Source organism: Dryas octopetala, chromosome 5 (assembly GCF_963921425.1).
Source record: "Dryas octopetala chromosome 5, drDryOcto1.1, whole genome shotgun sequence".
Taxonomy (NCBI): domain Eukaryota; kingdom Viridiplantae; phylum Streptophyta; class Magnoliopsida; order Rosales; family Rosaceae; genus Dryas; species Dryas octopetala.
In genome coordinates, this window is record NC_141370.1 from 1441549 (window position 1) to 1465623 (window position 24075).

The 24075-nt window shown below is 40.6% G+C and overlaps 2 non-coding genes across 2 annotated transcripts; one reads left to right on the top strand and one right to left on the bottom strand.

The window, feature by feature from the left end:
* Window positions 1-6110: 6110 nt before the first annotated feature.
* On the bottom strand, window positions 6111-6217 carry LOC147283511 (small nucleolar RNA R71). Its single transcript, XR_015122709.1, has one exon. It is a non-coding gene; the product is annotated as a small nucleolar RNA R71 (small nucleolar RNA).
* A 9652-nt stretch (window positions 6218-15869) lies between these two features.
* Window positions 15870-15975, top strand: LOC147283512 (small nucleolar RNA R71). Its single transcript, XR_015122710.1, has one exon. It is a non-coding gene; the product is annotated as a small nucleolar RNA R71 (small nucleolar RNA).
* The last annotated feature ends 8100 nt before the right edge of the window (window positions 15976-24075 follow it).

Genomic DNA, 24075 nt, shown 5'->3' on the forward strand with positions numbered 1-24075 from the left:
GAGTACGTCTTGGAGCAAGTTGGAAGAAATTGGACAAAGCATACACCAAAATGTTGTTTTTTGGCGTTCTTAACACCAAATGTGGTTCAATAGGTCTAGAACACTAATCCTAACATGAGAAAGTGCTTCCCCATGTCTTTCTTGCCAACTGGGAACGTCTTGGAGCAATTTGGAAGAAATTGGACCAAGTGTGCACCAAAATGTTGTTTTCTTGCGTTCATAACAGCAAATGTGATTCAATAGGTCGACAACACAATTCCAAACATGAGAAAGTGCTTCCCCATGTCTTTCTCGCTTGCCAGACACATTTTTGGTACAATTTGGACGAAATAGGTTCAAGTATGCACCGAAATGACGTTTTCGTGCCTTCTTAACACCAAATGTGGTTCAATTGGTCTAGAACGCTATTCCAAACATGAGAAAATGCTTTCCCATGTCTTTCTTGTGAACCGGGAACAAATTGGTGCATTTTAGACGAAATTAGAACAAGTATGCACCAAAATGTTGTTTTCTTCCGTTCTTAACACCAAATGTAATTTAATAGGTCTAGAATATGGTTTAATATGTCTAGAACACTAATCCAAACTTGAGAAAGTGTTTCCCCATGTCTTTCTTGCCGATCGGTAAAGTTTTGGAGCCATTTGGACAAAATTGGAACAAGTATGCACCTAAATGAAGTTTTCGTGCGTTCATAACACCAAATGTGGTTCAATAGGTCTAGAATGCTTATCCTAACATGAGAAAGTGCTTCCCTATGTCTTTCTTGCCAACCGGTAACGTTTTGGAGTAATTTGGATTAAAATCATACAAGTATGCACCAAAATTACGTTTTCGTGCATTCTTAACACCAAATCTGGTTCAATTGGTCTAGAACATTAACCCTAACATGTGAAAGTGTTTCTCCATGTCTTTATTGCCAACCGGGCACGTCTTGGAGCAATTTGGAACAAATTGGACAAAGTATTCACTGAAATGATATTTTCGAGTGTTCTTAACACCAAATGTGGTTCAATAGGTATAGAACGCTAACCCTAACATATGAAAGTGCATCCCCAAGGCTTTCTTGCCAACCGAGAACGTTTTGGAGTAATTTGGACGAAATTGGACCAAGTATGCACCGAAATGACGTTTTCATGCGTTTTTAACACCAAATTTGGTTCAATAGGTCTAGAACGCTATTTCTAACATGAGAATGTGCTTCCCCATGTATTTCTTGCCCACTAGGCACATTTTTGGTGCAATTTAGACGAAATTGCAACAAGTATGCACCGAAATGACGTTTTCATCCGTTCTTAACACCAAATGTGGTTCAATAGGTCTGGAACGCTAATCCTAACATGAGAAAGTTCTTCCTCACGTCTATCTTGCCAACCGGGAACGTCTTGGTGCAATTTGGACAAAATTGGGGCAAATATGCACCGAAAAGTTGTTTTCTTATGCTCTTAACACCAAATGTGATTCAATAGGTCTAGAATGCTAATATGAGAAAGTGATTCACTATGTCTTTCTTGTCAACTGGGAACGTCTTGGAGCAATTTGAAAGAAATTGGACCAAGTATGCACTGAAATGTGTTTTCTTGCGTTCTTAACAGCAAATGTGGTTGAATTGGTCGACAACGTGATTCTTAAAATGAGAAAGTGCTTTCCCATGTCGCATTTTTGGTGTAATTTGGATAACATTGGAACAAGTATGCACCGAAATGACGTTTTCATGCCTTCTTAACACCAAATGTGGTTCAATTGGTCTATAACGCTAATCCTAAGATGAGAAAGTGCTTCCCCATGTCTTTCTTGCCGATCGGTAACGTTTTGGAGCCATTTGGACAAAATTGGAACAAGCATGCACCTAAATGACGTTTTCGTGCGTTCATAACACTAAATGTGGTTCAATAAGTATAGAATGCTAATCCTAACATGAGAAAGTTCTTCCCTATCTCTTTCTTGCCAACTGGTAACGTTTTGCAGTAATTTGGATTAAATTCGTATAAGTATGCACTGAAATAATGTTTTCGTGCGTTCTTAACACCAAATCTGGTTCAATAGGTCAAGAACTGTAACACTAACATGTGAAAGTACTTCCCCATGTCTTTCTTGCCAATTGGTAATGTTTTAGAGCCATTTGGAAGAATTTGGACCAAGTGTACACCGAAATGTTGTTTTCTTGCGTTCTTAACACCACATGTGGTTCAATAGGTCGACAACGTTATTCTTACCATGAGAAAGTGTTTCCCCATGTCTTTCTTGCCAACCGGGCACATTTTTGGTACAATTTGGACGAAATTGGTCCAAGTATGCACCAAAATGACGTTTTCGTGCATTCATAACACCAAATGTGATTCAATAGGTTTAGAACGCTATTCTTAACACAAGAAAGTGCTTTCTCATGTCTTTCTTGCCAACGGGTACAGTTTTGGTACAATTTGGACGAAATTAGTACAAGTATGCATCGAAATGACCTTTTTTTGGGTTCATAACAGCAAATGTGGTTCAATAGGTCTAGAACGCTATTCTTAACACGAGAAAGTGCTTCCCCATGTCTTTCTTGCCCACCGGGCACATTTTTGGTGCAATTTGGACGAAATTGGTACAAGTATGCATCGAAATGACGTTTTCGTGCATTCATAACACCAAATGTGGTTCAGTAGGTCTAGAACGCTATTCCTAACACGAGAAAGTGCTTCGCCTTGTCTTTCTTGCCCACCGGCACATTTTTGGTGCAATTTGGACGAAATTGGTAGAAGTATGCACCGAAATGACGTTTTTGTGCGTTCTTAACACCAAATGTGGTTCAATAGGTCTACAAGGCAAATCCGAACTTGTGAAAGTGCTTCCTCATGTCTTTATTGCCAACTGGGAACGTCTTGGAGCAATTAGGACGAAATTGGACCAAGTATGCATCGAAATGTTGTTTTCGTGCATTCTTAACACCAATTATGGTTCCATTGGTCTATAACGTTATTCCCAACAGGTGAAAGTGCTTCCCCATGTCTTGCTTGCCAACCGGTAATGTTTTGGAGTAACTTGGATTAAATTCGTACTAGTATGTACCAACATTCTGTTTTCGTGCGTTCTTAACACTTAATCTGGTTCAACAAGGCTACATTAACCCTAACTTGTGAAAGTGCTTCCTCATGTCTTTATTGCCAACTAGGCACGTCATGGAGCAATTCGGACAAAATTAGACAAAGTATGCACCGAAATGATGTTTTCGAGCATTCTTAACACCAAATGTGGTTCAATAGGTCTAGAACGCTAATCCTAACATGTGAAAGTGCATCCCCAAGCCTTTCTTACCAATCGAGAACGTTTTAGAGTAATTTGGACTAAATTGGACCAAGTATGCACCGAATAGATGTTTTCGAGCGTTCTTAACACCAAATGTGGTTCAATAGTTCTAGAACGCTAATGCTAATATGAGAAATTGCTTCCCCACTGATGAGTGTGCATTTTGCATTACTTTATGATACTAATTCCTTAACCCAGAGTGTTAGAACTCGATATTTTGTGTTTCTTGTCTTGTTTTTGTGTTTTCAGGTCAAATGAAGCAGAAATAGGAAAAAAGAGCAAATGTAGCCGTTTTGGGACATTTCCTGGTCAAACCAGGAAAAAAGCAGAAATCCTAGTCAAATGAGGATTCCTAGTCACACTAGGAAATATCAAGTCCAGAACCATCATTGTCGAGCCAGAAATGAGAAATCCTAATTGGAATAGGAATTTCTGGTTGAACTAGGAAACCTAACCCTACTAGGGAAAGGAGTCCTAATGACACTAGGAGACTCCAAGGGCAATATGGTCATTACGAGAGTCAAAATGGATAAGGAATCCTTCTTTTGTAAGAAATCCTAGTTGGACTAGAAAAGGTTGGTCAAAGTCAACTCTATCAAGTCAAGGTTCCAGAAGCTTCTAGAAAGTGGTGGACATCCATGGAACCAAATGGAGGGAAGAAATGACTTCGAATCCAAAGGGAAATGAGGGGCGAAATGGGAAGTCAAAGTCAATGGTCAAGGGTCTACTATGACATATCATCAAGTCAAATGGGCCATGGGCCTATGTAAGCGTCAATTACAAGGTGGCAGCCCATGCATGCATGCGCATGCCATGCAAGCCATGCGCCTGAACCATGCAGCCCATAACGCAAGATCCAAGTGGCAGCCCATGTGCATGATAGAAGGAAATCCTAGGAGGCCTAGGCGTGAGTCACTTAAGCCCATTGCACAAGCCTTGCCGCAAGCCCTTATGTTTCTAACCCTAGCTGGTGCCACAAATCCTAAGCCTTGCTTCACAAGGATTTCTTTCTCACCTCTATAAATATATTCTATTCTCTCATTATTGAGGGTTCCCATATTTTTTTATTTTCAAAATTGAGAGAGAGAGAGAGAGAGGCCGAAAGATAGAGAGAGAAAGAGAGAAAGTCGGCGTGACAGCAAGAGAGAGAAGGTGCCTTTGCCGCAAGCCCAAGCTCACCCTAGCCGTGAGCCACTTGCTTGTGTGAGGTTCCCTTCTTCTCTTCTTCTTGCCGCAGCCCCCTCCATTGATGTTCTTTAATTTTTCGTCTAGAATTCTTCTTTTACTTTAGTTTTGTGTTTCTGAATTTAATTTAATTATGGATTGAGATTTTGTTTATGTAATTCAGATTTCTTTTTATGTTTTAATTATATAGTTTATTATTCTATCTTGCATGTTAGTTGTAGGTTGATTTTCAGAGATGCCATGCTTTTTAACAAATCGTTTATCCGTCTCTTGATGAATCCGTCACTAGTTGTTTGCGTCCTTTGACTGGCCACCTTAGGATAATTGCATCTAGTTTATTTATTAGGTTTAGATGTGAAATAGTCAAAGACACTAAATCACAAGTAACAAGGGAATAAGGATTATTCTTGGTAATGGTTTTGTGCCACCTCTATAAGGAAATAGTCAAAGCTTGTATGTTGTGCACGTTTGACGTTCTCATAGATCTTAATGACTCTTACATGGATAACAGTTGTCTTAAGTCCGCTTAGGGAACATGTAAGTTAACTGATTAGGGGAGGCCTAAGAAGCTCTTAATATATGCCTTAGGAGAACAATTGCGAGAAAGTAACTAGCCAACCTTTTTAGCAGTCAAACTTTGATATATTGTGTTTGAATTGATTTGTCAGTAGCCTTGGATGGTTACAGTATGCATATCTGATTTGAAACTGAAAACTTAACATTGCAAGATAGGATAATGGGTGTGTGCGTGTGGTGATGTGTGCGTGAGTTCTATACTTCCTAAACCTCCCATTTAGTTATTCTTTTGATTATTTGAATTGATTTGTTGCTTATTAACCATTCCCTGTGGGATCGACCTCGTGCTTGTACACTTTGCTACTGATGCGATTCGTGCACTTGCGAGTATACTTAGAATGAGATATGTTTTTATTTTGTTGTAAGAAAACAATCAACAAGTTTTTGGCGCCGTTGCAGGGGAATGGTGTCTAATATCAATGAATTGGTTTAATTAGTCATTAGAGTTACGTTATATTAGTTAGTTTTTATTTTCGGTCAGTTTTTAGTTTTTAATAAATTCCATGCCTTTATAAGCATTCTTTCTACTAATTGTGTGTTTGTTCTTGATTAGGTGTTGTTTTATGAACCCTGAAGTTGTTGCAAGGTTAGAGAGGCTCAAAAATGAAGCATTAGGAACTTTACACATCAGCCCTCAACCTAGTGCATCTGATTCATGTAGTGAGGACATTGGGAGCGTCGAAATGGTTGAAGCAAATGAGAATGTGTCGCAGCCCTTGAGTCACTTTTCAGCACCCTCGCTGCCCACACAACCGTCGTGCATCTGTTATGCAACAATAGCTACTGATTTCGAGATCAAGAGTGGTCAGATCCACTTATTACCAAGTTACCATGGTTTGAATGGAGAGGATCCGATCCACTTCCTAAAGGAATTTTATGGGGTATGTGAAGCCGCACAATTGAGGGGATTGAATGCCGATCAGTATCGTTTGAGGATGTTCCCTTTCGCGCTTAAAGACAAGGCAAAGAGGTGGTTGTATTCGCTGCCCAGTGGTTCCATTTCAACTTGGGATGATCTTTCGAACAAGTTTCTGAACAAGTTCTATTCTATTTCCAAAACCAATTCGATTAGGAAGGAGATACTTGGATTTGTGCAAAAAGCTGATGAGCCATTCCATGAGACTTGGGACAGATTTAATGAGTTGCTTACTAGTTGCCCGCACCACAACCTATCCCCTTGGTATGTGATTTGTTGTTTTTATCAAGGACTTTTGGAGAGAGATCAAGCTAAGGTGGATTCGGCAAGTGGTGGTACATTTATGTCTAAAACTAAAGATGAGGCTACAGAATTATTTGAGTCACTCTCTTTGAGTTCTCAACAATGGGATTCTAATCGTTCAAGAGGAGGATCAAAGAGAAGGTTATATGAGGTGGCTGATGCACCAAACACCATGGAGGGACAGATTGCTGAAATCAAGACTTTGGTGCAGAAATTGTCATTGGCTCAAGAGAAGTTAATGGGTGTGCAAGCACAAGGGAATGACGTGGAACAAGTGAATCAGGTTGGAAGCTATCCTAGGGTGCCGTATGAACCTTATTCCAACACTTACAACCCTGGATGGAAGAACAACCCCAATTTAAGGTGGAGCAGCACTAATGGACAACAAGCTAGTAGGAGCAACAACAAGCCTTATATGCACCCTAATGCCGAGAGGTCTAGCTTGGAGGAGAAGATCTCTCAGATTGCTCAAAGCACCACTTCCCTAGCTCAAAGCACCAATGCCTTCATGAATCGGACCGAGCAGCAGATGCAAGCCAACTCGAAGGCTATTGCAAATTTGGAAAGTCAAGTGGGTCAGATTGCTACTACTTTGGGTCAAAGAGAGAAGGGGAAGTTGCCTAGTCAGCCCGTCGTCAACCCGAAGAATGAGAAGCATGTGAATGCCATTCTTCCAAGAGCATGAAACAAGTAAAAGACCAGCCCAAACCATAAGAGAAGTGGCGTGTGTGCTAAGTGAAAGGCTGGCCGCACCTTGCAAAGAATCTCCTTCCTAATTTGGCTCTAAAAATCAGATTTTTAATTACCTTATTTATCTCCTTTTAATTTCTGATTTATTGGAGGCTTATTAGGGGAGGAAATCAGCTACATGCAAGTCTATTGGGATCCGCCACACTTACCTATTTAAACCAAACTCTTGCTGAGTTCTAGGGTTCCCAGACTTGGAGAAAAATCAGAAAAAGAGAGAGAGGGGCTGCAGCTTGGAGGCGTGAGCTCTCCTAGGGTTTTGGCTTTTCTTCTTCTCTTTTCTTGTAATTTGGAGATGATAAACATGATTTCTTTGATGTTCTTGTTATCTAGCATGAACTAATCACATTTTATAGGGTCTAGGGTTCAGCCCTAGGCCGAATATTCAGTGGATTGGTGATGTAGTTGCTATTTGTTTAATTCCATGGATTTGATGATTTTGATTTCATTTTTATCATTGTTCTCTATGTGTTTATAATCCTTGATTGATCACCTAGGGTTATTGCATCTAGAATTTAATCAATTTAGGGTGAGGACAACCAATCAGCCCCTAATACAAGTGATAAACAACTTAGGATCTAGTAATTGGCTGAATTCTAATTGTGTGAAATCAATACTAAAGCACCTAAGGTAGACACCATGCCTTAGGGTTTTATTTGTATTCATAATCTCATTTGTGTGTTAATGGACCTTGCTGCATTCTTAGGTAGATGACATGCCTAGGTTGCATTTAGGGTACCAAACTAGGGTAGACGCCATGCACTAGTTTGTACATTTGGGGAATCACGCATTTCATGCTATGCCATAGGTGAATATGCGAATACATTCATCAATAGGAATTAAAGATTTCAGAAATTGCACCATGACATTAAATAGGAGGTCTAGTGGTAAAATCTTAGAGTCCTAGTATCATCATCCATCTATTTTCACAAGATAACTTGTTGTTTTCATCCTCTCTGCTAGTTGCGCATCTTAGTCTTTAAAGTAGGTTTAATTTGCTGTTTTTAAGTCATACAAACCCCCTCCAACTCGTGTGTGCGTGTGTGTGTTTCATTTCAGTAAGTAGCTGCCCTAGGTGTGACAACTTGGGCAGCCACTTGTGTCTTATTTTCTTATTTCTTGAGCATTAGGATTATCATTTAAAGATCTTAATTAGTCCTCGTGGGATCGACCTTGCTTGCCATCTATATTATATATAGATTCGTGCACTGCGAGTATTAAAATATAACGAACATGTTTCCATCTCCCTCATTTAGTTATTCTAATTGATTAATTGAATTGATTTGTTGTTTATTAACCATTCCTTATGGGATCGACCTCGTGCTTGTACGCTTTGCTACTGATGCGATTCGTGCACTTGTGCGTATATTTAGAATAAAATGCATTTTTAGTTTGTTCTAAGAAAACAATCAACAAGTTTTTGGCACCGTTGTCGGGGAATGATATCTAATATAAATGAATTGATTTAATTAGTCATTAGAATTAGGATAAATTAGTTAGATTTATTTTTGGTTAGTTTTTAGTTTAAAATAAATGTCATGACTTTATAAGCATTTTTTCTACTGATTTGATGTTTGCTCTTGATTAGGTATTGTTTATGAACCCTGAAATCATTGAGAGGTTAGAGAGGCTCAAGAACGAAGCGTTAGGACATCCGAACATCAGTCCTCTACCTAGTGCATCTGAGTCGAGTAGTGAGGACATTGAGAGCGTCGAAATGATTAAAGCTAATAAGAATGTGTCGCAGCCCTTGAGTCACTTTTCAGCACCCTCGCTGCCCACACAACCTTCTTGCATCCGTTATGCGACAATAGCTATTGATTTTGAGATCAAGAGTGGTCAAATCCACTTGTTGCCGAGTTATCATGGTCTGAATGGAGAGGATCCCATCCACTTCCTAAAGGAATTTTTTGGGGTATGTGAAGTCGCATAATGTGAGATCCCGTATCTTTCAAAGTTGACTTTTAAAATTAGTAGTCTTTTAACTTTGACTTTGGGCCTGTTGGATAGATCTCGAGTCCACGAGTTCGTAGACACGAAGCACGTATAAATCAGAGTTACGGTTTGAGAGATATGATCATTTGAAGGGAGGGGCAATTTCATAATTTTGCATGAGTGGGTTTTAAATACCCAAAATCCAGAAATTTCGGGCACACTCTCTCTTCTCTCTCCCCGATGCTCTCTCTCTCTCTCTCTCTCTCTCTCTCTCTCTCTCGCCTGTTTAGTACCATCGATCAGTCACCAGCGCGTGGGCGCGCGTCCGGCGGCGGATGGAGACGGATGAGAGCTCCCCGAGCTCACCGTCCCTCCCTCTTCCTCCCCTTGGTGTCGGCGCAGCCCAGAAATCCCTCTGAACCCAAGAACCCAGGTTTCGCTGTTTGGAGCTCCGGCGTTGACTCGCCGTTTCCGGCGTCTTCGCGGCCCAGCTTCAGCCCAGGAGGCTTCCTCTCGTCGAGCCGAGCATGGTGGTGTGCTCCGATTGCCCACCCGACGCCTCTCGAAGACGAATCAACGTTGTGAAGGCTGGCGGCTTCCGCCGCTGATTCCGGCGTTTCCGGCGACTTTTGGCCTTCATTCCAGATGTCAAAAATGATCCCCTAGGTACGAGTATTCTTTCCCCTAGGGTGTTGATAGTTAATTCTATGAAATTGGTGAAGTTGGATTTTAGGGGTTTAAACCCATTTCGAGTTCCTCTTGATTTCGATTTTGGGAAATGATTTTGGATGGTTTTAGACAATTCTCACCCTAATAACTGTTGATGTGTTTTCTTAGAATAAAAAAAGCAATTATCTCATTCTAAGTTTACTCGCAAGTGCACGAATCGCATCAGTAGCAAAGCGTACAAGCACGAGGTCGATCCCACAGGGAATGGTTAATACACAACAAATCAATTCAATTAATCAATAGAATAACTAAATGGGGGGTTTTGGAAAGATGGAAACACACGCACACATCACCACACGCACACACACTTTATTCTATCTTGCAATGTTAAGTTTTCAGTTTCAAATCAGATAAGCATGCAATAACCATCCAAGGCTAATGACAGTTAATTTGAACACAACATATTAAAGTTTGACAGCTAAAAAGGTTTGGCTAGTTACTTTCTCGCCATTGTTCTCCTAATGCATAAACTAAGAGCTTCTTGGGCCTTCCTTAGCTAGTTAACCTACATGTTCCCTAGTTCAAGCTAGGGCAGCTGTTACCCATGCAGGAGTCATTAAGTTTTATGAGAACGTCAAACATGCACAACATATAAGCTTTGACTATTTCCTTATAGAGGTCGCCCAACCCCACTACCAAGAATAATCCCTTATTCCCTTGTTACTTGTGGTTTAGTGTCTTTGACTATTTCACAGCTAAACCTAACGGATAAACTAGATGCAATTACCCTAAGGTGGCCAGTCAAAGGATGCAAACAACTAGTGACGGGGGTTTTAATAGATAGTGGAAATTTAATACGTGCAAACATCAAACTAACAGACCAAGAGACGGATAAACGATTTGTTAAAGCATACGAATCCATTAATCGACCTACAACTAACATGCAAGATAGAATAACTAACCTACATAATTAAATAAAACAAATAAAAGAAACAAAACAGCAACAAATAAATAAAGTCCCAATTCATGATTGTTAACGGAAATCAGAAACACAAATTAAACAAACTTAGAAGCATAAACTAAATGAAATCAGAAACGCAAGACACACAAGATTAAACGCATGCACTAATTAAAAAAATCAGAAACATAAAGCAACTAGAACAACTACACAATTAAATGAGATCACATAAATTAAATTGCATAAACATAAATAGCTAAATAATTTCAGAACCAAAGCTATAAAGGAATTAAAGAGACAACTAAATAAAACAGCAAACTAATTAAATAAAATCAGTAACATGATCCAACAATAAGAATAGATACTAGAAGGAAAAGGAAAACAAAAATCAGAGGTGCAACAAATGGGGGCTGCGGCAAGGAGGGAGGAAGAAGGAAGCACCTAGCACAAGCAATTGGCTCACGGCAAGGTGAGCTTGGGCTTGCAGCAGCAGGTGGTCCTTCCCTCTCACTTGTCACGCCACCCTCTTCCTAAACCTCTCTCTGAATTCGGCTCACCTTACAAGAATAAAAGTCTGAAACTAAAACCCTAAAACAGCAAAATAAAACTAAGAGGGAGAGAGAGAGTGATTTCGGCTGGAGGAGGAGAGAAAATAATGTCCTCTAAAAGTCTGAATGAGGGGATTTAAATAGGAGAAGCCTTCCTTGAGAGGCAAGGAAGAGCAAGTTGCGGCTGGCTAGGGTTTGCTCTCCTAGTGCCTTGCGGCTTCAGCTAGGGCTAGCTGATCAGGCCTTGGCGTGATGGGCTGCTCCCTTTTGGGCTTGAGTGGCTCACGCCTAGCCTAGCTAGGGTCCCTCCTTGGTGTTTGGGCTGGTAGTCTTGGGCTTTGGGCTTGCATGTTGGGCTTCCATGTTGGGCTTCAGTAGCTTGCACAAGATGGGCTAGGGTTTCACTCCATGGGCTTCCACCTTGGGCTTGTCACCTTGGGCTTGCGCATGGCCCCTTGTCTTGCTAGGGTTTGCATGGCATGCATGCGCATGCATGGGCTGCCATCTTCCTCCTTGCGTGTGGCTTTTGGGCTGCTAGGGTTTGGGCCCATGCATGTGCATGCATGGCCCACTTGGTTCGGCATCCATAGGGCCCATGGGCCCTCCACTTTTGACTTCCCATTTTGCCCCTCATTTCCATTTGAATTCAAATTCATTTCTTCCCTCCATTCATTTCCATGGATTTCCACCACCTTCTGGAAGCTTCTGGACCCTTGAAAAACATTTCCTGGTGCAACTAGGATTTCTTGAAAATGAGAGATTCCTTATCCATTTCGACTTCTCGTAATGACCATATTGCCCCTGGGGTCTCCTAGTGTCACTAGGACTCCTTTCTCTAGTTGGGTTAGGTTTCCTAGTTCGACCAGGATTTCCTGTTCGGATCAGGATTTCACATTTCTGGCTCCGCAATGATGGTTCTGGACTTGATGTTTCCTAGTGTGACTAGGAATCCTCATTTGACTAGGATTTCTGCACTTTTCCTGGTTTGACCAGGATTTCACTCGTTTTCCTGGTTTGACCAGGAAATGTCCCAAAATGGCTCCATTTGCTTCTTTTTCTCATTTCTGCTTCATTTGACCTGAAAACACAAAAACAAGACAAGAAACACAAAATAGCGAGTTCTAACACTCTAGGTTAAGGAATTAGTATCATAAAGTGATGCAAAATGCACACTCATCACACCCCCAAACTTAGATTTTGCTAGTCCTCGAGCAAATAAAGGAAAGAAAAGACTCAAAACTGACTCCAACATCCCAACAACTGAATTCATGCGCACAACCATTAATCACATAAGAAAGCAAGGCATATAAATGGTATTCTCCAAATTCTAATAACATTTCAAATAACATACCTCGCTCCTCTATTGTCATATAGGCCATCCTTGACACAAATCCAAGTATTAGACAAACAAAACTAAATCAATACATACATAATAGATTCAACTCCAATCCTCACTATGGCATACTCTCAATGATAAACACTCAAGAATTGGGTTGATATGTGCACTCAAAAGTATATGTGAGAGGAATTATGTAACAAAAACAATTAGCTCACATATGTACATGAAATAAAGGCACATTTTAGAAAGAATACTGATCTCATGAAAGGAATACAAATGCTTGAAATAGAATCAATAGCCATAGGCTCCCTTCTTAAATAGACTCCACGTAAGTATAATACACACTCTTGAGATCAGCTAGGGCTTTTAATAGGGTTATAATGAAGGCTTAGGCTAGGATAAGATACTGAAATGAAAGGGAAACACAAAGGGCTAATTTCATGGAATTGCAAGCATCAATAGAACATTCTGAGGTACACTTTGCTTCTTTGCACTTCATAGCTTACTTTGAACTCTTTTTGCTCTCTTTTTTTTTTTTTTTTTTTTTTTTTCTTTTGAAACCGTCCCATCTCTTTTCTTTGATTTCTTTTCTTTTTCTTTTCTTTGGGCACGGCATACACACTTTTCTAACACATTTTGTACAAGCTATGCATTTTCACTTCTTTTTCACCTCAATCAACATGTAAACAGCTTGCAATACCATAAAAAGGGTAAAACGGGTAAAAGGGGTGGTACACCCCCAAACTTAGGGTTTGGTATGGGGTAACAAAGAAAACGGCTTAAAAGGCTCAAAATGGGTAACTAAGGATAAAACATGTAATGGGTAGGCTTTCAGGCTATGGGGTACACAAACAGGGCCTAAATTCATTTCTCAAGAGTTATGCAAATACGGCATGCTTTGTATACACAAGAAAAGAGTTCTAGCTCATTGATTCAAGATTATGCATATTCCAAGCAAATGACCAAATGAAAGACAATGAGATCAAAACAACGACTTATATGACAATGATAGAATCAGAGTGGCGCGCAACACTCAAGAATTGAAGAACAGGGCTCAAAAGCTCACTTAGGTCATGCAAGTCTACTCTATTATGCATATAATCATTAGTAATGCTAATCACAACCTAAATTCATATCAACAAGGCCAAATGACATAGAATTGCAAGATATGTTATGGAACACTATTAGAATGAAAAGAACACCAATTATACACACAATACTAAAACATGCTCATAACAATCATGCACACTCAAATCAATTAGTTGGGGACTCAAAACGACCTGAAACACCCAAAATGACTCAAAAACTTTTTGTTTTTAAAACGATGTCGCACACTTCAAAAGAATCACATCCATCACTAAGGTGAATGAGATCTCATGAAAACGTGCATTTTGATGTGGGTTTTGACACCCTAAGTTTAAAAACAAAAGAAAAAGTTTTTTTTTTTCTAACCTAAAAACACCTAAAAACACTAAAAACGAAATTTTTTTTTCTTTTTTCTAAAAACACTCAAAAACACTTAAAACACTCTAAACACTTGTTCTAACCTAAAAACACTAACAAACGACAATTGCCCTTCCCCCCACACTTAAATGATACATTGCCCTCAATGTATATGAAATAAATGCAAAAATGATCAAATTAAGCGAAACGGGAAATTGCAAATATCCAAAACCAAATAAACACACCAAAACGAGAAATTGTCTTATGAAGCGAAATAAAGAAACTGTTTACTTGCGTACGCAAGCGTGGACACTCCAAGGGTAGGCGCGGCCTCCTTGGTCCTCAATGACTCTTCCTCCATTATTCGAAACAAAAACTTGGGTTGCCTCCCAATAAGCGCTTGTTTTTCTGTCTTCAGCCTGACATTTCCATCTCCTTTACTTGCGTCCTTTCCTCTTCCTCTTGCCATTGCTACTCTCGGCATTCCCTAGGAACGAACTGAAGAAGCTCTCCATCTCGGACTTCTCCTCTCCATAAAAAGTGACCTCCTCGTTTTCTGGCATCTCGGAAGTGAGCACATACAGCACTCGCTTGGTGTAGTACCGAATCGTCATGGCGCTCTCCAATGCTTTGTACTCCATGTTAGAGGTGCACAAAAATGGTCTCCCAAGAATAATAGAGACGTCGCCCGGAATTGTCGGCACATCTAGCACTATGAAATCAGAGGGGATTAGTAATTTACGACATTTAACCAAAACATCCACAAGCATACCACAAGCTTTTTGGGCTGAAGAGTTGGCGAAGCGAATGTCCACATCAAATGGTTGCAAATCAGCCTCCTTAAATCCAAGCCTCTCGAACACAACCAGCGGCATGACATTGATAGCTGAACCACTGTCAACTAAGGCATTGGCGATCTTATGCTCCCCTATGCTGCATGGTATGATCAACGAGCCCGGATCCTTCTTCTTGCTTGGAAAAGATGCAAAGAGATAACCACAAATCTCCCTAGGAACATTGTGACTATGCCCTTGCTCCTCAACCTTCTTCTCAATAGACTTCAATTCCCTCATGGTTGCTGGAAATTTGGTGATGTCAATGTCCGGAATGAGGGGAATCACACGTGTATCAGCTTCCTCTTCAATCATTTCTGGATCCTCCTCTTCCTCACTATCACTGATCTCAATCACTTCCTTCACCTCCTTAGTCTTGACCACTCTAACTCTTTTTCTTGCAGTAGTCCTCAAAATAGCATTTACATGCTCCTCATTCTTCGGGTTGACGATGGGCTGACTTGGCAACTTCCCCTTCTCTCTCTGACCCAAAGTAGTGGCAATCTGACCCATTTGACTCTCCAAGTGTGCAATAGCCTTCGAATTGGCTTGCATCTGCTGCTCGGTACGGTTCATGAAGGCATTGGTGCTTTGGGCAAGGGAAGTGGTTCTTTGAGCAATCTGAGCAATCTTGTCCTCCAAACTAGACCTCTCGGCATTAGGGTGCACATACGGCTTGTTGGTGCTCCCACTAGCTTACTGTCCATTATTGTTGCTCCACCTGAAATTCGGGTTGTTCTTCCATCCAGGGTTGTAAGTGTTGGAATATGGGTCATATGGCACCCTAGGATAGCTCCCAACCTGGTTCACTTGTTCCACGTCACCCCCTTGTCCTTGCACACTCATCATCTTCTCTTGAGCCAAAGATAACTTCTGCACCATAGTCTTGATTTCCATAATCTGTCCCTCCATGGTGTTTGGCACATCAGCCACCTCATATAACCCTCTCTTTTGTCCTCCTCTTGCACGATTGGAATCCCATTGTTGAGAACTCAAAGAAAGCGACTCAAACAATTCTGTAACCTCATCCTCCGTTTTTGACATAAACGCACCACCACATGCTGAATCCACCTTGGCTTGGTCTCTCTCCAACAATCCCTGATAAAAACAGCAAATCACATACCAAGGAGATAAGTTGTGGTGTGGGCAGCTAGTAAGTAACTCATTGAATCTGTCCCAAGTCTCATGGAATGGTTCGTCCGCCTTCTGCACAAATCCAAGGATTTCCTTCCGAATCGAATTAGTCTTGGAAATGGAATAGAACTTGTTCAAAAACTTGCTCGAAAGATCATCCCATGTCGAAATGGAACCACTGGGCAGCGAATACAACCACCTCTTTGCCTTGTCCTTAAGCGCAAAAGGGAACATCCTCAAACGGTACTGATCGGCATTCAGGCCCCTCAATTGTGCGGCTTCACAAACCCCAGAAAACTCCTTCAAAAAGTGGATCGGATCCTCCCCATTCAGCCCATGGTAGCTCGGCAACAAGTGAATCTGACCACTCTTGATTTCGAAATCAGTGGCTATGGTGGCATACCGAATGCACGATGGTTGAGTGGGCAGCGAAGGTGCTGAAAAATGGCTCAGGGGCTGCGGCACCATCTCATTTGCTTCAGCCATTTCGACACTCTCAGTCTCTTCACTACTCGAATCTGATGCACTAGGTTGCGGGCTGACTTGTGATGCACCTAAAGCTTCGTTCTTGAGCCTCTCCAACCTAGCAACAAGCTCAGGGTTCATAAAACACACCTAATCAAGAGAAAAACACACAATCAGTAGAAAGAATGCATATAAAGGCATGGCATTTATTAAAAACTAAAAATTAACAAAAACTGAAATCTAGCTAATAAACCTAATTCTAATGACTAATTACACCAATTCATTGATATTAGACACCATTCCCCGGCAACGGCGCCAAAAACTTGTTGATGTGTTTTCTTAGAATAAAATAAGCAATTATCTCATTCTAAGTTTACTCGCAAGTGCACGAATCGCATCAGTAGCAAAGCGTACAAGCACGAGGTCGATCCCACAGGGAATGGTTAATACACAACAAATCAATTCAATTAATCAATAGAATAACTAAATGGGGGGTTTTGGAAAGATGGAAACACACGCACACATCACCACACGCACACACACTTTATTCTATCTTGCAATGTTAAGTTTTCAGTTTCAAATCAGATAAGCATGCAATAACCATCCAAGGCTAATGACAGTTAATTTGAACACAACATATTAAAGTTTGACAGCTAAAAAGGTTTGGCTAGTTACTTTCTCGCCATTGTTCTCCTAATGCATAAACTAAGAGCTTCTTGGGCCTTCCTTAGCTAGTTAACCTACATGTTCCCTAGTTCAAGCTAGGGCAGCTGTTACCCATGCAGGAGTCATTAAGTTTTATGAGAACGTCAAACATGCACAACATATAAGCTTTGACTATTTCCTTATAGAGGTCGCCCAACCCCACTACCAAGAATAATCCCTTATTCCCTTGTTACTTGTGGTTTAGTGTCTTTGACTATTTCACAGCTAAACCTAACGGATAAACTAGATGCAATTACCCTAAGGTGGCCAGTCAAAGGATGCAAACAACTAGTGACGGGGGTTTTAATAGATAGTGGAAATTTAATACGTGCAAACATCAAACTAACAGACCAAGAGACGGATAAACGATTTGTTAAAGCATACGAATCCATTAATCGACCTACAACTAACATGCAAGATAGAATAACTAACCTACATAATTAAATAAAACAAATAAAAGAAACAAAACAGCAACAAATAAATAAAGTCCCAATTCATGATTGTTAACGGAAATCAGAAACACAAATTAAACAAACTTAGAAGCATAAACTAAATGAAATCAGAAACGCAAGACACACAAGATTAAACGCATGCACTAATTAAAAAAATCAGAAACATAAAGCAACTAGAACAACTACACAATTAAATGAGATCACATAAATTAAATTGCATAAACATAAATAGCTAAATAATTTCAGAACCAAAGCTATAAAGGAATTAAAGAGACAACTAAATAAAACAGCAAACTAATTAAATAAAATCAGTAACATGATCCAACAATAAGAATAGATACTAGAAGGAAAAGGAAAACAAAAATCAGAGGTGCAACAAATGGGGGCTGCGGCAAGGAGGGAGGAAGAAGGAAGCACCTAGCACAAGCAATTGGCTCACGGCAAGGTGAGCTTGGGCTTGCAGCAGCAGGTGGTCCTTTGTTGAGTGCTCATTTTACACTATTTTATGATACTAACTCCCTAACTCAGAGTGCAAGAACTCGATATTTTGTGTGTTGTTAGTTTGTTTTTGTTCTTATAGGATAAAATGAGCAAAGAAGAGAAAAGGAGCCAAAAGGACCATTTTTAGACATTTCCTAGTCAAACTAGGAAAACGAGAGAAATCCTGGTCAAACCAGGAAAGGGGCCGAAATCCTAGTCGAATGAGGATTCCTGGTCACACTAGGAAACATCAAGTTCAGAACCATCATTGCGGAGCCAGAAATGAGAAATCCTAATTGGAACAGGAAATCCTGGTTGAACTAGGAAACCTAACCCAACTAGGGAAAGGAGCCCTAGTCACACTAGGAGACCCCAGGGGCATTATGGTCATTACGAGAAGTCGAAATGGATAAGGAATCCTTCATTTACAAGAAATCCTAGTCACACTAGGAAATGTTGGTCAAAGTCAACTCTACAAAGTCAAGGTTCCAGAAGCTTCTAGAAGGTGGTGGACATCCATGGGAATAAATGGAGGGAAGAAATGAATTCGAATTCAAATGGAAATGAGGGGCAAAATGGGAAGTCAAAGTTAATGGTCAAGGGTCAACTATGAAAAGTCAACAAGTCAAATGGGCCATGGGCCTATGCAAATGCCGAAATCTGAGGGGCCATGCATGCATGCATGCACCAGCCCAAGATGAAGCCCAATGCTCTCCTAACCCTAGCTGCTGCTGCACCTTCTTGTTCTTGCCTCCCAAGGAATCCTAGCTAAAAGAAAAAGTCAAAACCCTGGAAACTAGACACTAAATTTCGACAGTGATTCTGTATTTCTACAGATCGAATCAGATGTCATGCCATATATGGTTGGAAAGCTACGGATGTTAGCTTCGCAGGGAATTTTACGGATTTCGATTCCGAGTTTTCTAGCTCAAGATATGGCCATTTTAGTGGAGGTAGCGCAGCAGTTCCGCGAGCTGAAAAAGGAGTTACGCCCAAAAAGAGCCCAAATCAGCCCAAGGCCCATGCTTGGCCGAAAATTATAAGCCTTGGTGTGCAAGGAATGCACTTATCCCACATTGAAGAGAAAGAGAAATCTCAGCCCCACTTCCCTCTATAAATATATCTCTAAAAATCAGAAAAGGGGGCTGTTCTGTTCTGAAGTTTGTTTTCTTCTCTTTTATTTTCGAAAACCCTAGCTAGTGTTTCTTCCTTGTCCTAGCCGCAGCACCCTCTCCCCTGTTCTTCTTGTGCCGCAGCCACCATCTCCTTCTCTCTCTTTATTTTTCTTCTTCTCTCTTGTGGCCGAGCACCCCAACCCCTCTCATTGTGTTTCTTTTATTGTGTGCTGAACCGAAGAAGGAGGAATCATTGAAGCCGCAGCCACCAACGTTAGCCACGCATCACCACCTTGCTGCCCCGGCTTGATCTCTCTCCTTTCCTTTTATTTTCATTATTTTAATCATGCATTATTTATTTGTGAATTTAATTATGTGTAGCTGAATATTGGGCTAGGGCTAGGATGAAGCCCTAGCATTGCTGTTCACTTTTACTATGGATTATTAATAATTTAATTGTTTATATGTTGACAAATCTTGGATCTCTGTTTAAATTGAATCTATTTGTTTCGCATCTTTGACTGATCACCTTAGGTTGCATGCATCTAGATATATGTTGTGAAACTAAATAAGCTCGAAAGGATGATAGTTTCAATAGGCAACAAGTGGATATCCTAAGATAATATTCATGAGAAAAGAGATCATAGATGACATACAGTACATTAATTTGGAGCTATGCGCTATGTGTTTGTCACTCTCACAGATCGTAATGACTCTTGCATGGGTAACAGCTGCCTTAGCTTAGAACTAGGGAACATGCAAGTTAACTGGCTAAGGAAGGCCCAAGAAGCTCTTAGTTTATGCACAGTAAGGGGAGTAATTGCTAAAAGTAACTAGCCAAACCTTTTAGTAGACGAACTTTGTTGACATGTTTATATATTGATTGTTAATATCCATAGTAGAGTGAATGGTATGCTAGTGGTGGATTCTGACCCCTAGTGTTTCTTTATTATTGTTTTATCCAAATTCATTCAGTTGTTATTTTAAAGTTTTGTCATTTATCTGTTAGTTTGTCTAGTCTCAAAAACCATTCAAAACCCCCCATTTGCGTGTGTGAGTTAGAGTTGATTTAATCGAATTTAATTGAAGTAGTAATCGTACACTAGTACAATTCCCTGTGGGATCGACCTCGTATTTGTAAGCTTTGCTACTTAGCGATTCGTGCACTTGCGAGTTAACCTAGAGCTCAGAAAAGGTTATTTAATTTGCTCTAGGAAAACATACAACATCCTTCCCTCTCACTTGTCACGCCACCCTCTTCCTAAACCTCTCTCTGAATTCGGCTCACCTTACAAGAATAAAAGTCTGAAACTAAAACCCTAAAACAGCAAAATAAAACTAAGAGGGAGAGAGAGAGTGATTTCGGCTGGAGGAGGAGAGAAAATAATGTCCTCTAAAAGTCTGAATGAGGGGATTTAAATAGGAGAAGCCTTCCTTGAGAGGCAAGGAAGAGCAAGTTGCGGCTGGCTAGGGTTTGCTCTCCTAGTGCCTTGCGGCTTCAGCTAGGGCTAGCTGATCAGGCCTTGGCGTGATGGGCTGCTCCCTTTTGGGCTTGAGTGGCTCACGCCTAGCCTAGCTAGGGTCCCTCCTTGGTGTTTGGGCTGGTAGTCTTGGGCTTTGGGCTTGCATGTTGGGCTTCCATGTTGGGCTTCAGTAGCTTGCACAAGATGGGCTAGGGTTTCACTCCATGGGCTTCCACCTTGGGCTTGTCACCTTGGGCTTGCGCATGGCCCCTTGTCTTGCTAGGGTTTGCATGGCATGCATGCGCATGCATGGGCTGCCATCTTCCTCCTTGCGTGTGGCTTTTGGGCTGCTAGGGTTTGGGCCCATGCATGTGCATGCATGGCCCACTTGGTTCGGCATCCATAGGGCCCATGGGCCCTCCACTTTTGACTTCCCATTTTGCCCCTCATTTCCATTTGAATTCAAATTCATTTCTTCCCTCCATTCATTTCCATGGATTTCCACCACCTTCTGGAAGCTTCTGGACCCTTGAAAAACATTTCCTGGTGCAACTAGGATTTCTTGAAAATGAGAGATTCCTTATCCATTTCGACTTCTCGTAATGACCATATTGCCCCTGGGGTCTCCTAGTGTCACTAGGACTCCTTTCCCTAGTTGGGTTAGGTTTCCTAGTTCGACCAGGATTTCCTGTTCGGATCAGGATTTCACATTTCTGGCTCCGCAATGATGGTTCTGGACTTGATGTTTCCTAGTGTGACTAGGAATCCTCATTTGACTAGGATTTCTGCACTTTTCCTGGTTTGACCAGGATTTCACTCGTTTTCCTGGTTTGACCAGGAAATGTCCCAAAATGGCTCCATTTGCTTCTTTTTCTCATTTCTGCTTCATTTGACCTGAAAACACAAAAACAAGACAAGAAACACAAAATAGCGTGTTCTAACACTCTAGGTTAAGGAATTAGTATCATAAAGTGATGCAAAATGCACACTCATCAATAACCTATAATTGTTATTTGGAATTGAAAACTCTAGGAAATTATTGATTTTAGATTGTGCCGCCGCTGCCACCGTCGGCTCCGCCACTTGTGGCGGCGAGTTGGGTGGTTTTTCTTGTTAATCAGCCTCCCCAGGACTCCTAGAGGCCAATCCCAGGGTCTGTTTACGTGTTGGTGAGTTTTGTATGTAGTTTGGGGCTAAGCAGCCACCGTGCGTGGTGGTTACCGCCTATTTTGGTTGTTAAACGGCCAAGTTGTGAACCTTGAATATTTTAAATGTTGGTTGTCTGGTCTTAACAGGTAAACGGGTTCGGGAAGTCTCATTCCCGATGCCGTTATGCTGCCGGATTTGATATCTGAGCAATGGTGCCGTGAAAGAGCATTAGTTATGAATATTTATGTTTAGTTATTTTTAATTGAGTATAAATATTACTCATATAAATTGCTGTTACTGTGGGATGCATTGATGTGAATTTTGGTGTGCATGGAATTTGGTTAAATTGAGGAAATGATTTCTTTGAGATTATTTGGGGTATTGGATTATGCTTGACTAGATTAATTGATAATGTTTTTGGGCTGTTAGTGCACTATATGAATTGCTATGGATTGGTCATTTGATTGATAATATCTTGATGTTATTAACTTTATAAGGGAATACATATTGATTTGCTGCTGAGTCATTTAATTAGATTTTTGTGAATTGCCATGGTTGAATTGGTGATGTTAATGATTTTGGATGATTGTGGATTGATAATCGAATACATGGTTAAATGAATTTAATTTAGTTCGGTTTTGTGGATTGATGATGTTTTACTATTAATTGGATAAGTGGATTGCTATGGAATGTACAAATGTGATGAATTACTATTACTTGGACAATCAATAACCTTGGAATGTGCTTTAATTGAATCGAGTTGAATATTTGGCGAGGGGTGTGACAAGTTTGAGACCTTGTTAATACTGATTTTACTCTAGGACGAGCTTTCTGAATCGAAGTGAGCCTCGGACAAGTTTCTTTTTTTTTTTAGTTTGGGATTTATTTTGGATATGTGAGTGGACTTTGTTCTTTTTATAAACGTTTTTATGAAGTTTCATGATTTAAATTCTTACTTGTTGCCTTGAGCTTTACTTGGATTTGTTGAATAGTGAGTTTGATTTTGATATGAAGAGGTTTATGGTTTCCGAATGATTATTTTTTTCAATATAATCCATTGAGAATTGAATTTGAGATTTATTCTTACTTTTAATGAATTTATAATGTTTTGGCTTGACATTTGATTTCATGGTTTTAAGAGCTATATTATTTTGAGACGATTTATTAATTGCATGATTTGAGGATTTGTGAAAAGCTTAAGAAATCGTTGACTATATCTATTTACAAGAATGGTTTTAGAAAGTGGAAGAGCGATTTTCAAATCGCCATATAAGTACCCTCACCCACAGGTACAAATACAGATAGGTCTTTGGGACCCATCACGGCACACACACAGGCTTTGGGCCGTGTGCCAAGATGCCTCGCCCTTTGGGGGTAGTCTACGTGCACGTACGATACTTTGGCTTATTGTATGACGGCGATTCGACGGTACAAGGGCCACCATAAGTCCACTTGTATGACGGCGTTGCGACGGTACAAGGGACACCGTAAGTCCACTCGCATGACGGCGTTGCGACGGTGCTGGTGGAAGGGCAATCTACGTGCACGTACGATACTTTGGCTTATTGTACGACGGCGATTTGACGGTACGAGGGCCACCATAAGTCCACTTGTATGACGGCGTTGCGACGGTACAAGGGACACAGTAAGCCCACTCGCATGACGGCGTTGCGACGGTGCGAGTGGAAGGTTATGTAGACGGTCCACTTAGTGCGACGATCTTGTACGGTACCAATGTGGAGCCTGTCAATTGGGTGCTTAGATGGCCAACGTTTTTACTAAAAACTTTATTAGATAAAAATGTTTTTAGTTATTCTTTTTATCAGTTCAAAACGTATTTTAAAAATTGTGGGTTTTCAAAGAGAATGAGTAGTTTTATAAAATGGTTTTAAAATGAAAGGTTTTGAAGTTTATTTTGTCCACTCACTAAGAGTTTTTCTCAAAATTTTGTTTTTGACGTTTCCCCCAGCTAGTAGCGACCACCGAGGTCGGACCGTTCCACGTCGATGCAGCGGGACCCCTTTTAATTTGATTTAATCGATTTTATACAATGAATTTTACATAAATGTTTTGGGCTCACACTATGATTTATCAAATATATTTATTTATTATGTTAAGTGCATGGCTCATTCTTTGACAAAAAAAAAAAGGGGTTAAAGGTCAAAGTTTCAGTGTATTTACGGGCCCGAGGTTCGGGGCGTTACACATAATTTAGGGGATTGAACGCCGATCAGTATCGTTTGAGGATGTTCTCTTTTGCGCTCAAAGACAAGGCAAAGAGATGGTTGTATTCGTTGCCTAGTGGTTCTGTTTCGACTTGGGATGATCTATCTAACAAGTTCTTGAACAAGTTTTATTCGATTTCCAAGACCAAT